Source organism: Canis aureus, chromosome 33 (genome assembly GCF_053574225.1).
Source record: "Canis aureus isolate CA01 chromosome 33, VMU_Caureus_v.1.0, whole genome shotgun sequence".
NCBI classification, from domain to species: domain Eukaryota; kingdom Metazoa; phylum Chordata; class Mammalia; order Carnivora; family Canidae; genus Canis; species Canis aureus.
In genome coordinates this window covers 22,317,147-22,329,868 of record NC_135643.1, presented here as the reverse complement: position 1 = coordinate 22,329,868, position 12,722 = coordinate 22,317,147, and the positions used below count along the sequence as shown (strand labels likewise).

Sequence of the window (12,722 nt, the reverse complement as noted above, 5' to 3'; positions counted from 1 at the left end):
GTGGTGAAGCATCTGCCTTTGGCTCAGGGAATGATCCTGGGGTCCAGGACCGAGTCCCACATCGGGCTCCTTGCAGGGAGCCTGCTTCTCCCTCTGCCTATGTCTCTGCCTCTCTCTGTGTCTCATGAAAAAATAAATAAAATCTTTTAAAAAATAAAAGAAAATGAAAAAAAACATGTGTTGCTCTTCTTTGTGTTATAACAATAATATCCTAAACTAGACTGTATGTTCTGTAAAGATGAAGGCCAGTACTTTCCTGGCTCATCGTTGTTATCCCCAAAGCCCAGCAGTGTCTGGAATATGCAGTAATATCAGTCATGGGTCAACCAGAGAAGCAGAACCAGAGGAGCGATATAAAATAAAGGTCATTGCCTGCATCTGATGTGATCCAGCATCTAAGGTGGAACAGTAGTTAAGAACATTTAGATGTAAAATAGGGGCAGGCAAAGATAAACTGCAGGCCACACCTGTGTCTCACCACCTCCAGCCTCAATGACATAGGCAACCTGTAGCAGAAGCTAATGCCGTTGACATAGTGCAGCCCATACACCACCCAGGGAATAGAGAAGCCAAAGCAGGCGGTCCAGCAAGAACTGGAGAAGCTACAGGCCCAAGTGCTGGCCACGTGGCCACCAAATTAAGGCAGCAGGTTGGTGACAGCATTCACGGATTGCTACAGTGACTGGCACCCTACACCAAACTTCAGTGCATGAAACAATTGCTTTGTTTCTTTTCTGTCTTCCAAATTTCATGCAATTTTCTTTTATAAACAACTCTAACCCTGAAACATACATGGAAGAGAATTCTGGAAAGCATAGATGCAGTTTTACTGATGCTGACATAGTACAAAGCCACCACACAGGCACTTAAAAAGTTCTTAAATATATGAATTTATTCCTTTTTCTAAAAAAGATTTATTTATTTATTTTAAAGATTTTATCCATTTATTCATAAGAGACACAGATTGAGAGAGAGGCAAAGACACAGGCAGAGGGAGAAGCAGGCTCCTTGCAGGGATCCTGATGCAGGGCTCAATCCTGGCCCCAGGATCATGCCCTGAGCTGAAGGCAGATGCTGAACCACTGAGCCACCCAGGTGTCCCTATTTATTTATTTTAAAGAGAGAGGAAGTATGAGCAGGAGGGGTAGGAGAGAAGGAGAGAGAATCTCAAGCAGACTCCCTGCTGGGCGTCTGCAGATCATGACCCTGAGATCATGACCTGAGCCAAAACCAAGAGTCGGATGCTTAACCGACTGAGCCACCAGGTGCCTCTGTATGAATATATGTCAACATACAAATAAAAACATCTTAAATAAAAAATAAATATATATGAGATTCACAGGGATATTTGGAGCAGAAGCTTGACATGATATTAACAGTTGTTACCAACACGGGAGGTTCTTCACCTGAGACCTGTCTCCTCTTGTTCTGCCTTGTGGGCATCTTCTGGACTGGAGAGAAGAGCCACTGAGGAGGAATTGGTCTGTGTAGCAGTTGGCAGAGTGGTCAGATGATGAATGAAGACACTGGAAGATTTGGTAAGTTTCAAGATACTCAAACTTGAAATGAAGCACGAAGAACCCATGAGCCATGTTTCCACTTACCTTTGCAGCAGGGAGGCAGGATATGTAGAATTGCATGTAAAGACTCTGCTTAAAGTCATCTACCATGTCCCAACCTTATAATCTCCCTCATGCTACTTTTTGATTCTTCCTATTTTTCTGTACCTATTAGCAGTAGATTCCTCAAAATGAAAAAACAATGCAATTAGCTTTATTTGAGATGCAAGAAGGAAAAAAGGGTTGGGAGTAATCAATCAACCAATTAGTCAACCTTTCATTCAATCTAATACTTATTATTCCTTATCGTCACATGTTTATTTTTAGATTTACACACAATTTGGGAAATTTCCTTTTCCTTTATGTCTTAACATGAGTTTTTATTCCACGGTGTAGTCAATCCAGAAATGTGGTTGGTAGGATATATAAAATAAAACTACATCCTTAATCCATCAAAGCATGGCACTATTACAAATTAAATTCTGTATTTATTCTAAACATTCATGACGTTTTGACCACAATGAATTGATTTTCATTTAAAAAATACCATGCTTTTAACTTACTGTGTATATGTAAAATGTATCAGACTGGAAAGCTAAGTATCCAATATATTACACAAGTATTATCCGGCCCCCACTGTGTATAGCACATGCTGGACATGGTCACGTTATTTTGTCCTCATAATGGCTCCTACAAGGGAGCTACTTTTATTTCCATTTTTTAGATAAGAAAACCTGATAGACTGTCAATGACTTGCCCGAGAACACATAATTTCACAAGCAAATCATAATTTATACCTATCTCTTTCTGATTCTGAAATGCATATTTCTTCCACAAAACTACATTGCTTCAGTGGAAAAAAATTATAAATACTCAAAGGATATGTAAACAAACTTTCATTGGTGTTCAACTATTTTTCTAATGTCTTTAGAGAAAATAGATTTCCCTCCCTGTGTATTGTGAGCTGCTTTTGGAAAAAGATTTTTAAAAAAAAGAAGTCTTCAAGGAGCCCTGTGAAGACCTGGTGTAAATCTATGGAAATGACACTTTCCTTCTTTGTAATCTCCATTTCATGTCTGTGGCACAACATCCTGGGCAACAGGACTTTGACATTATTCTGCCTTTTGCTTTGTTCCTGACAGCAACCAGGTTTGCAGTAATCCCTCAGAAACATGCAGCCTGTGGAGTCTTATTCTCCAGTTAAACTATTCCCAGGAGGAGCTCAGCCACCACCCTAACAGGCTCTCCAGACGCTCATTACCTTCTTCCAGGCTTCTACTGTCTAGTTTCTCCACAGCTTAAGAAATGTTATGAGGCTTGCCTTAAACAAAAACAAATTACTAAGGAGACATTTGATTTTGAAATCCTATTTAAAAATCAGAATTGCACTTTTTTTCATGACAAGCTGGTATTGTGGTGAACCTAATGCTGTATAATATTCAGGGGAACCACATGCCAGTGAGTGAGGGATCTGCAGGTGTTACCGAGAATTCATAAGCTTCTTTTGTTCAGGAAGACAGTTATCACAGCCCCAGGAGTCCATGAGTTAAAGAATTCACCTCATCACATGCAAGCTTTGACACACAGTAACATAAGCAGTCTCCAGCTTATAAATGGGTCGGGCTCCAAATTATGAAGTCAGACTCTAATGGATTCTCCACTAAAAACTACTATCAGTGTTGGTCTTTTACTCACTCACACTAGCCCGCAGACTTGAAATAAGTCTACAATAACTAAGAAGCTCCGATTAGTGTCTGTAACAAAAGTCATTCAGAGTCCCAACCAGGACTCAGGACCACATCTCCACCCCACGGCCACAGCCCTGGCAGGGCGAGCTGCCTTCTAATGTGCTCCCACCACCCTGCAAACGTGAGGCAGGATTTCCAAGTGTGCTCCCTCTTCTGCATTAAAAACACCAGAGGCCTAAGAGATGAAGATCTCACATGGGCTGGGAAAGAAGATGGGCTAAGGTGTCCACAAAGCAACAGAATGGAAGAGAGGGGTAAGAAGGAAGGCGATGGTCCTCCTCCACAACCGCGGGGACTCTGCCCCTGTCTCTGGTTTCCAATGTGATCAGCTTTATTTAGCATAATGGCAGAGAAACAGTGGGGTAAGACAGGAGTAGCTGCCGTAGGGCAAAGTTTCGGGGCCCGGGGAACTCAAAGACAGCCGTCTTCCATGTTCCTGTCCATAACAGGAGGGTGTTTATTAAGAATGCACCACCAGGGGACACCTGGGTGGCTCAGCGGTTGAGCATCTGCCTCTGCCTCCGGTTGCCATCCTGGGATCTTGGGATCGAGTACCCCCCCACCCCGCCCCCTGCACTGAGCCTGCTTCTTCCTCTGCCTGTGTCTTTGCCTCTCTGTGTGTATGTCTCTCGTGAATGAATAAATAAAATCTTAAAAAAAAAGGAAAAGAATGCACCACCAGTTCCAATTCATCAGCTCTGGAGACAAGCAGCCCAGGTAGTTTTGAAGCAGCCCATGCTCTGAAAAACAGCTATTCTAAAAGTAGAAAAGGAAAAAAAGAAACCAATCTTCGTAAATGCCTATCTCCAGTCTGTTGAAAAAGCACAACATGAGGGATGTAAAAAAAAGGCAGCTTTAACTTTTGTCTCCTACTTCCCCTTCAAGGTGTATTCAGTGAGGAAGGCTTTCCCCTGGTTCAAGTGGGGCATGTGGTTGATTTTTCTCATTCCCAGATAGCTTTCCCCACCACACCGAGACCAATTGGTGAGTCCCAGCTCCAGGTTACCCTGCTCCACAAACTCTAAGGTGTCTATAGATCACCTGGAGATCTTGTGAAAATGCAGATGATTTCATAGGTGTGGGTGGGGCCTGCAGTTTAGCATGTCTAACAAGCTCCCAAGTAGCTGGTGCCACTCGTCCTAGGATCATACTCTGAGCGGCAAGGAGTCAAAGGACACAGAGAGGAGATGAGCAAGGATAAGAAACGTGTTACTTCGATTAGTATGAGCGTGATTTGGCTTTGGGCCTTCATGGTCCTGGCAAACCATCATATGGGGGCGTTCATGGCTCTTCAAGAGATCTGTGTCACTGGGGTTCTCTGACTTCAAGTACCTGAGCCGGCTTATACATTTCTTTTGATTATCACTTGCTTTTCCTTCACCAACCCTTGGAATCTCAGACATACTTCTATCTTCTTGCCGCTATGGTCCCTTTGGCCTTTGGGATAACCCCACTGGCCAAGACTAAACAGTTCTCTGTTCCTGTGTGTGTGTGTGTGTGTGTGTGTGTGTGTGTGTGACACTCTTGCTCCCAATCTCGATCTTTCTCTCAGTATCTATGATCCATGGAAAACCTTCACGAAGCCTTTGCTTTGTAAAACATTGGGAGTGCAGGCTATATCCCAAAGCAATAGAAACTCCTCTCATTGTGCCACCAAAGCAGTTAGTCCGTTCATCTCTCATCCTGTCGATTTGCCTGGTGAGGGACAGACTTTTGCCCACTAAAGTCCCAGCTGCAGGAGCTTTCTGCATCTTCCACTTAAAGTCTCCCTCTGCAGTCTTGCAATTCAGAAGCTATAATCCCCACACCCCCCTCCCTTTAGGAGGTTCACAAAGAGAGCTGAGAAGGCTGCTTTCTCTAAAGATGTCTGTCTCACTAAACTGTTATTTGGTAACAGATAAATGACAATACTATATATTTTTTTAAAGCAAGGAGATAATCAATACAGAATTAAAGATAGTGATTACCTTTCACTGGGTCACAGATTTAGCTTCAATAGTTTTGTGACTGTTCTAGTTCTTACAAGGCAGGTTCACATAAGTGTTATGATCATGCATTTGAGGGATACACAGCTCCAAAATATGCAGCTTTGGAATATTGATTATTTTGAGTTAAAGACACTTGCAAAATAGCAGATGCAAGAAGGGCATTCTGACTTTCCTTCTTCCTGAAGGTGGAAGATGAAACACCCATGTGAAAGATGCCCTCTCTAAGCCCAGAGGAAAGAAATATTCTTATCACCAGAAACAAGGAGTAGAAGTCAAGAGAACTCAGTACACCAACTAAAATAACTCTTAATTTCCTTAAATCTCCACATATATTTTAGTTATTTTTCCACAAGCACCACTTTGTTCAATCTAGTATGTAAGTGCATAGGCCACTTCCTCGAGGCTTCATTATCTTGGGTCTCCTTGTGCATGCAAAATTGTATTAAGGAAAATCTATATACTTTTCTCCTGTTAATCTGTCTTATGGCATTCCCAACCAGAAACCCTAAAAGTACAGAGAAATTTCATTTCCATTACACACTGTGTGACCTATATTTCTTTTTATCTATTAATTATCACATGATAAAAAGGAATTTTAAGTATATAAGTATATGTCATTAATTGCTGTATAACAAACCATCCTAACACTTCGGGGCTTGAACAATGATTTATTCTTTTTTTTTTTTTTTTAATTTATGATAGTCACAGAGAGAGAGACAGAGGCAGAGACATAGGCAGAGGGAGAAGCAGGCTCCATGCACCAGGAGCCTGATGTGGGATTCAATCCCAGGTCTCCAGGATCGCGCCCTGGGCCAAAGGCAGGCGCCAAACCGCTGCGCCACCCAGAGATCCCTGATTTATTCTTGCTACCAATTTTGTCAGTTTATTAGGCAGTTCCTCTGCTCCAGGTGGTGTAGGCTGAAGTCACTCATGAAGCTATATTCAGCAGTTGGAGAGGCTGGGATGGAAGGCCTCACTCTTGTGTCTAGGCTTCTGGAGGCGGCTCTTGCCTGGGATGTTTTTTTTGTGTGTGTGTCTGTGTGTGTGTGTGTGTGTGTATGTGTGTTTTATCTATTCACGAGAGACACAGAGAGAGAGAAAGGCAGAGACACAGGCAGAGAGAGAAGCAGGCTCCTGGCAGGCAGCTCGATGCAGGACTCGATCCCAGGACTTCAGGATCACACCCTGAGCCGAAGGCAGACACTCAACCACTAAGCCACCCAGGCGTCCCACCTGGGGTGTTTTGTTCCTCCTTTATAGGCTTTTTCTTTCCATATGATTTTAGATCATCAATGGCCTTTTCCCATCACCTTACTCTAAAGTAGGATAGCCTAAAGTTCCTTACAACATGACAGCTGGGTTCCAAATAGCAAAATCAAAAGCTGCCCAGTTGTGAAGAGCTAAGCCCAGAATTGGTCGAGTATCACTTCTGCCATTAAATCTGTTAGTGGAGGCCTGCCACGTAGCCACTCAAGTTCAGGGGAAGGGAAATAGAATCCTTCTCTTGACAGAAAGAGTGGCATATGCATAAAGGGAAGGGTGTGCTGTCTGCTGTCTTTGAAGAGTATCAACCACATGAAGCCACAGAATATTTTTCCCAGGAAAGAAAGGACTCTAGTCTGGGTTATAACAACTGAGCTATAGGGATGCCTGAGTGGCTCAGTGGTTGAGCATCTGCCTTCGGCTCAGGGTGCAATCCCGGGATCTGGGATCAAGTCCTGCATCGGGCTCCCTGAGGGGAGCCTGCTTTTCCCTCTGCCTGCATCTCTGCCTCTCTGTGTGTGTCTCTCATGAATAAATAAATAAATCTTTAAATAAATAAATATAAAAAAATAAAAACTGAGCTATAGACATGAACCTAGAATTTGACCAGCAGCACTTGGGTGGCATAGTTGCTTATGTGCCCTATTCCTGATTTCAGCTCAGGTCATGATCTCATGAGTCACGAGATCCAGTCCCCTGTGATCCAGTCCCCTGCATTGGACTCTGTGGTCAGCCTGGAGTCTGCTTGAGACTCTTTTTCCCTCTCCTTTTGCCCCTCTACCCAAAATAAATAAATAAATTTTTATTTAAAAAAAAGAGAAAGAGAATTTGAGTAATTCCAAGCTGTTCAAACCATCATCATTCACACATATTTCTGAAAGGTAAAAGCCTTCACACGTTAACATCAACAAAGAAAGATTACCTGGAAAACAAAAGAAAAGGTCTCCGTTCAGAGAAAAAGGAACATGTGTAAGCACACGTTGTGATGCCATTAAATGATGTGTACCTAGCAAACTACACACCTTCTCAAAACTAAATATTTGTAAGGAGGAATGCTTGATTCCAAAACTACTTGCAAAAGTGAAAAGCAATAGTTAATTCTAATGGATGCGAACTTAGATAGTAAATAAAAATTCATCATTCATTTGCTCTAAATGAGCTTCTTCATTTCACTACCCTATCTCTGTTAGAATCACACTTTCTCCATCAGTGAAACTCAAATTCTCTAAATATGGTAATAGCTTTTCCTTTGTTCCTCCTATCAATTCTTCCATCAACATATTTTCACATTCACCCTGCTCTTCAACTTGTATCCACAATATAGCCCAGATTTTTACAGCAGTAAAAGTAAGACTATAATTTTCTTCTGTCTCTGATTCTATGTCCACTTCCAACCTAGTACTCTTGAACAGCCATTCCAAAAACACTTCTTCATCTGTCCATGTTCCCATTCAAAAATTTTTTGACTCTTTACTCTCTTCACTACCCCTGGTTGGACTGGGAAGGTGATTTTCACAATCAATTTAGAGATTAAAAAAAAAAAATGGGACACCTGGGACACCTGGGTGGCTCAGTCAGTTGAGCATCTGACTCTTGATTTCAGCTCAGGTCATGATCTCAGGATCACAAGATCAAGCCTAGAGTTGGGCTCCTCACTCAGTGAGGAGTCTGCTTGAAGATTCTCTCTCCCTCGCCCTCCCCCTACTCACACGTACATAATGTCTCTCTCTCTCTCTCTTTCCCTAAAATAAATAAATAAATCTTTAATAATAAAGAAACATACCTCTCTTTGGAGATCTATCTGTATGGCTGCTCTCGGCCTGCACCCCTCCACCACCACCACCACCCTACATGTACCCAAAAAGACTGATCATTACTGGGAGGAGTGTTTCACATCCTTTATAATCTGGTGTAGGAAAAACAGATGAGAACAACTGGATTATAAGATAAAGTCCAGATTCCCTGTCAGGTACTTGAATTCATATCTAATCTATTTATGTTCTTAATATTTTTCCCACTACTCTTGACTGAAAATCAATTATTAATGGGAATAGGACTAAAACAGTAGGGAAACTTAGTCCCCAGGTTCATAAAGCTTACCACATAACAGGAAGAGAAAACACTAAACAAACTCATAATGTTAAGGAAAACACCAGGGTGCCAAAGGGCAGGAGAGAAAGCAGGCTCAGGGTTTGAGAACAGAGAGGAGACCTCTTGTGTCTTACATCATTCTGGATTCAGAAAAGGAGTTTCTCAGAGAGAGAGAGAGAGAGAGAGTTTCTCTGTTTAGGTGTCATAGAATAACTCACTCTCTATGGTAATGTTATACAAGCAACTGTTTATTCTCTTATTCCTGAGCTTACCTCATGCCAAATAAGGGTGTGGACTAAAAAGGCTTCAGATCCAAAACAGCATAACAATTTTTCTGACAGATCCTAAAAACAAGTAAGATATATTCTGGTAGATTTTGTTAACCACCCTGAGTGTCTAAAACAGGAAAGAAAACAAAACAGAACAAAAAAAGGAGACTGTGGGTATGTGTTGTTCATTCATATTTTGTGGGTTGTCTTACTGTTTGTTTTGTCGGCTATTTTTATTAATAATAAGCAAAACAGAAAAACAGAGTGAGTCACAAATAGAAGATGCATATTTAGGGTCTCTAGCTGAGGACCAGGAGATGACAAAGAAACTAAGGAGCGAGATCTAGTGGCTGTCTTGAACCTGGCAAGGCCTGACTTACAGAGGGGCATGGATTGTGTGTATAACTCTCTCACTTCAGGCAGGGGGGAGGTGGATGGGGTGGCTAGCCTGTGCAAGCAGGTCAGACACGTGGGATTATCTTCACAAGCAACCAGAGATCTAAGAGGTTGGAAAGAACACAGGCTTTGGGACCAGACAAGCCTAGGTTTGACACTTCCTAGTCATGTGAGCCTCAGTTTCCTCCTCTGTGAAAAGGAAAAGATAAAACCTTTATGCATATATTTTGGTGCAAATTAAGAGATGACATCTATGTGAAGAGACTGTTTCATGGTAGACTTTCAATAAACTGTAGCTATTATTTCTGTTAACATTAGGCCAGGGTCACCACTATTTTACACATGACAACGTGTCCCAGTGACCAGAAGCACAGTGAGACTGAACTGTGTCACTAGATCCTCCCAACAGCTCAAGGAACCATCAGAACTCACTAGCCATGGGATGGTAGGCAAAGGTATTTCACTACTCTAGCTTTGCTCCTCATACACATGGGGATTGTGTCAACTCCTAAGAATTCAGAAAAATTCGTATTTTACAGTTTGGGTCAGGTCAGTGCCTGGCATATGGTAAGCACTCAATAAATGGCAAATGTTACTATTCTCCTTTTACAAATTAAAAAGCAAGGAGAAAAGACTGACATTGTTATTTGCAAGATGCTGAATTTCCAAGCATCTTACTTAGCAAATGATATCACCTCTCACCACCACCCATGAGTACAGATGACTTTAGACCCTGCCTTTGAATTATCTTTTCAGATTTTTTTTCTTTCTATATTTTGTTTTCCTTGTGAAAGATGCATTAATGTTTTTAAAAAGAGTCCTACTGGATTATGTCTTTTGTAGGCACTGATGAGTTACTTTTAAAGACTTTTGGTTGGGAGATGGTAACATAAGCACAAATAAATTTCATCGTTACCCTCTTCTTTTCAGATGATCATGGTTAAGCTTTCACTCTTGGGCAAATGAATAAAAATTACATATTTTGGTCATCAGCCCTTCTTACTCTAGTGTAACTCCCTCAAATTCCAGGAGATGTAGACCTTTTAAAATGCCTCATCTAGGGGAATTCAGAGTCATTTCACCTCCTGGACCTCTGGGATCTCTGTAGGATCAAACAAGATCATGTGGCAGGAGTAGTTCTTGGAGATGAGGCATATTTCCTGTAAATATGTAAGCACTGGGTGACTAATAGGGAAAACCTTACTCTGTTAACACCACAGGAGGAAAATAAGAACAGGAGATGATGGTGGGGAAAGCGTTTACGTAGGATTTCTTATTTTAAGCTTCCACTTGGAAGGCAGGATCAAATTGCATCCACACAAATGTGACTTGAGCTGAAGATAGTGAACGTACATTGCAGGTCCATCAACATTGTTAAAAATATTTAACTCTGGGTCAACATTGAAAGAGACTCTGCACCAGGCACTGGGCTAGACCCTGTCACAGAGGTGATTAAAATAGACCCTTACGGGGTTTTTTCCTGTTGCTGAATTTCCAGAGTATTGACTGGCACTTCTTTCAATACCTTAAGCCTTGTACATTCTTCTTTGTCAAGCTACTCTTCTCTTGGTGCTATGGTAAAGAATCTTGAGTTTCTGTTCTGCAGCAATTCATCAGGTTATTGTTCTCCTTTTATTGGCTTGATGTAGCCAGTCTAGGTCAAGATAACTCATTTTCCCTAAAGTAGTTTTTTGTTTTGTTTTGTTTTGTTTTGTGTTTTGTTTCTGTAAACTCTATGCCCAATGCAGACCTTAAACTCACAACCCCGGGATCAAGGGTCCTATTCTCTATCGACTGAGCCTCCCAGGCACCCCAGTAGTTCTCTTTCTTTCCTTATTCCTTTTTTTTTTTTTTTTGTAATTTGATTTGCCAACATATAGCATAACACCCAGTGCTCACCCTGCCAAGTGCCCTCTCAGTGCCCGGTCACCCAGTCACTCCGTCACCCCAGACGCCCCCCCCCCACCTCCCTTTCTACCACCCCTTGTTCATTTCCCAGAGTTAGGTGTCTCTCAAGTTCTGTCACCCTCTCTGATATTTTCGCTCATTTTTTCTCCTTTCCCCTTTATTCCCTTTCACTATTTTTTATATTCCCCAAATGAATGAGAACATATGTTTGTCCTTCTCCGATTGACTTACTTCACTCAGCATAATACCCTCCAGTTCCATCCACGTCGAAGCAAATGGTGGGTATTTGTCGTTTCTATGGCTGAGTAATATTCCACTGTATACATAAACCACATCTTCTTTATCCATTCATCTTTCGATGGACACCGAGGCTCCTTCCACAGTTTGGCTATTGTGGACATTGCTGCTAGAAACATCGGGGTGCAGGTGTTCCGGCGTTTCACTGCATCTGTATCTGTATCTTTGGGGTAAATTCGCAGCAATGATTCCTAACGAAGCACATGTGGCCTCCGCCTGAACCTCTAGCAGACACAGTGCCTGGTGGATAAAAAGTGTTTAATGAGCATTTGGTTGATTACATTTAGACTTTAATTTTACTATTTGCAAAAGTACTGTTCCACCTTTGTAGAAATAGATTTAATTTTGTACTGCGAATACGCTCCTCTGCAGCAGCCCCCACGGTAAAACCAGAGGCTGGCGGCTACACACAGGGACAAGGAGCTAGCGCACCTGTGCATCCAGACTGACCCCACTGTGGACTCCACCAGGCCACCCAGCAGCAGGATAACAGCACACAAGTTAACCTCCCTGAACACCTTCCTAATCTGTGCATTTAGAACAAGAACCCCAACCTCAAGAGGTTACTTTGAAGATGAACTACCATAAAGAATGTAAGGAGGGATCCCTGGGTGGCGCAGCGGTTCGGCGCCTGCCTTTGGCCCAGGGCGCGATCCTGGAGACCCGGGATCGAATCCCACGTCGGGCTCCCGGTGCGTGGAGCCTGCTTCTCCCTCTGCCTGTGTCTCTGCGCCTCTCTCTCTCTCTCTGTGTATGTGACTATCATAAGTAAATAAAAATTAAAAAAAAAAAAAAGAATGTAAAGAGCATGGTACCCAGGCCATTTCAGAAATGCTCATCGCCTGTTTTCTTCTTCCCCGACAAAAATGTAACTGTGGCCGTGAAGTTTGCAACCCGCCCCCCCCCCCCAAAAAAGGGAAAAGATCTCCCCAAGTTGCTTGCTACTTCAAGGATTATAGATTCTCTTATTCCCCCGACCACGCAAGAAGTGTCAGGCACATCGCAAACTCCAAAGGAAATTAAATGCTGTTCCCCTGCCACCCACGCCACCCACCAGGGCCCCCAAGCCCTATTAAAAATAACTCTAACAAAATAAAATAAATAAATAAATAAATAACTCTAGGGCAAGGATTTGAGCTGAAAACCGGGCGGGCGGGCGGGGAGAGCACGAGGCGCCAGCTCCTCCTCCGAAGCGTCGCTCCA

At 42.4% G+C, this 12,722-nt stretch overlaps 1 long non-coding RNA gene across 1 annotated transcript; it reads right to left on the bottom strand.

Moving 5' to 3' along the window:
* Nucleotides 1-946: 946 nt before the first annotated feature.
* On the bottom strand, nt 947-12,713 carry LOC144303748 (uncharacterized). Its single transcript, XR_013370723.1, has 4 exons — nt 12,103-12,713; nt 11,454-11,759; nt 8,922-8,993; nt 947-1,744 (listed from the first exon to the last, which is right to left on the bottom strand). It is a non-coding gene; the product is annotated as an uncharacterized LOC144303748 (long non-coding RNA).
* Nucleotides 12,714-12,722: the final 9 nt, after the last annotated feature.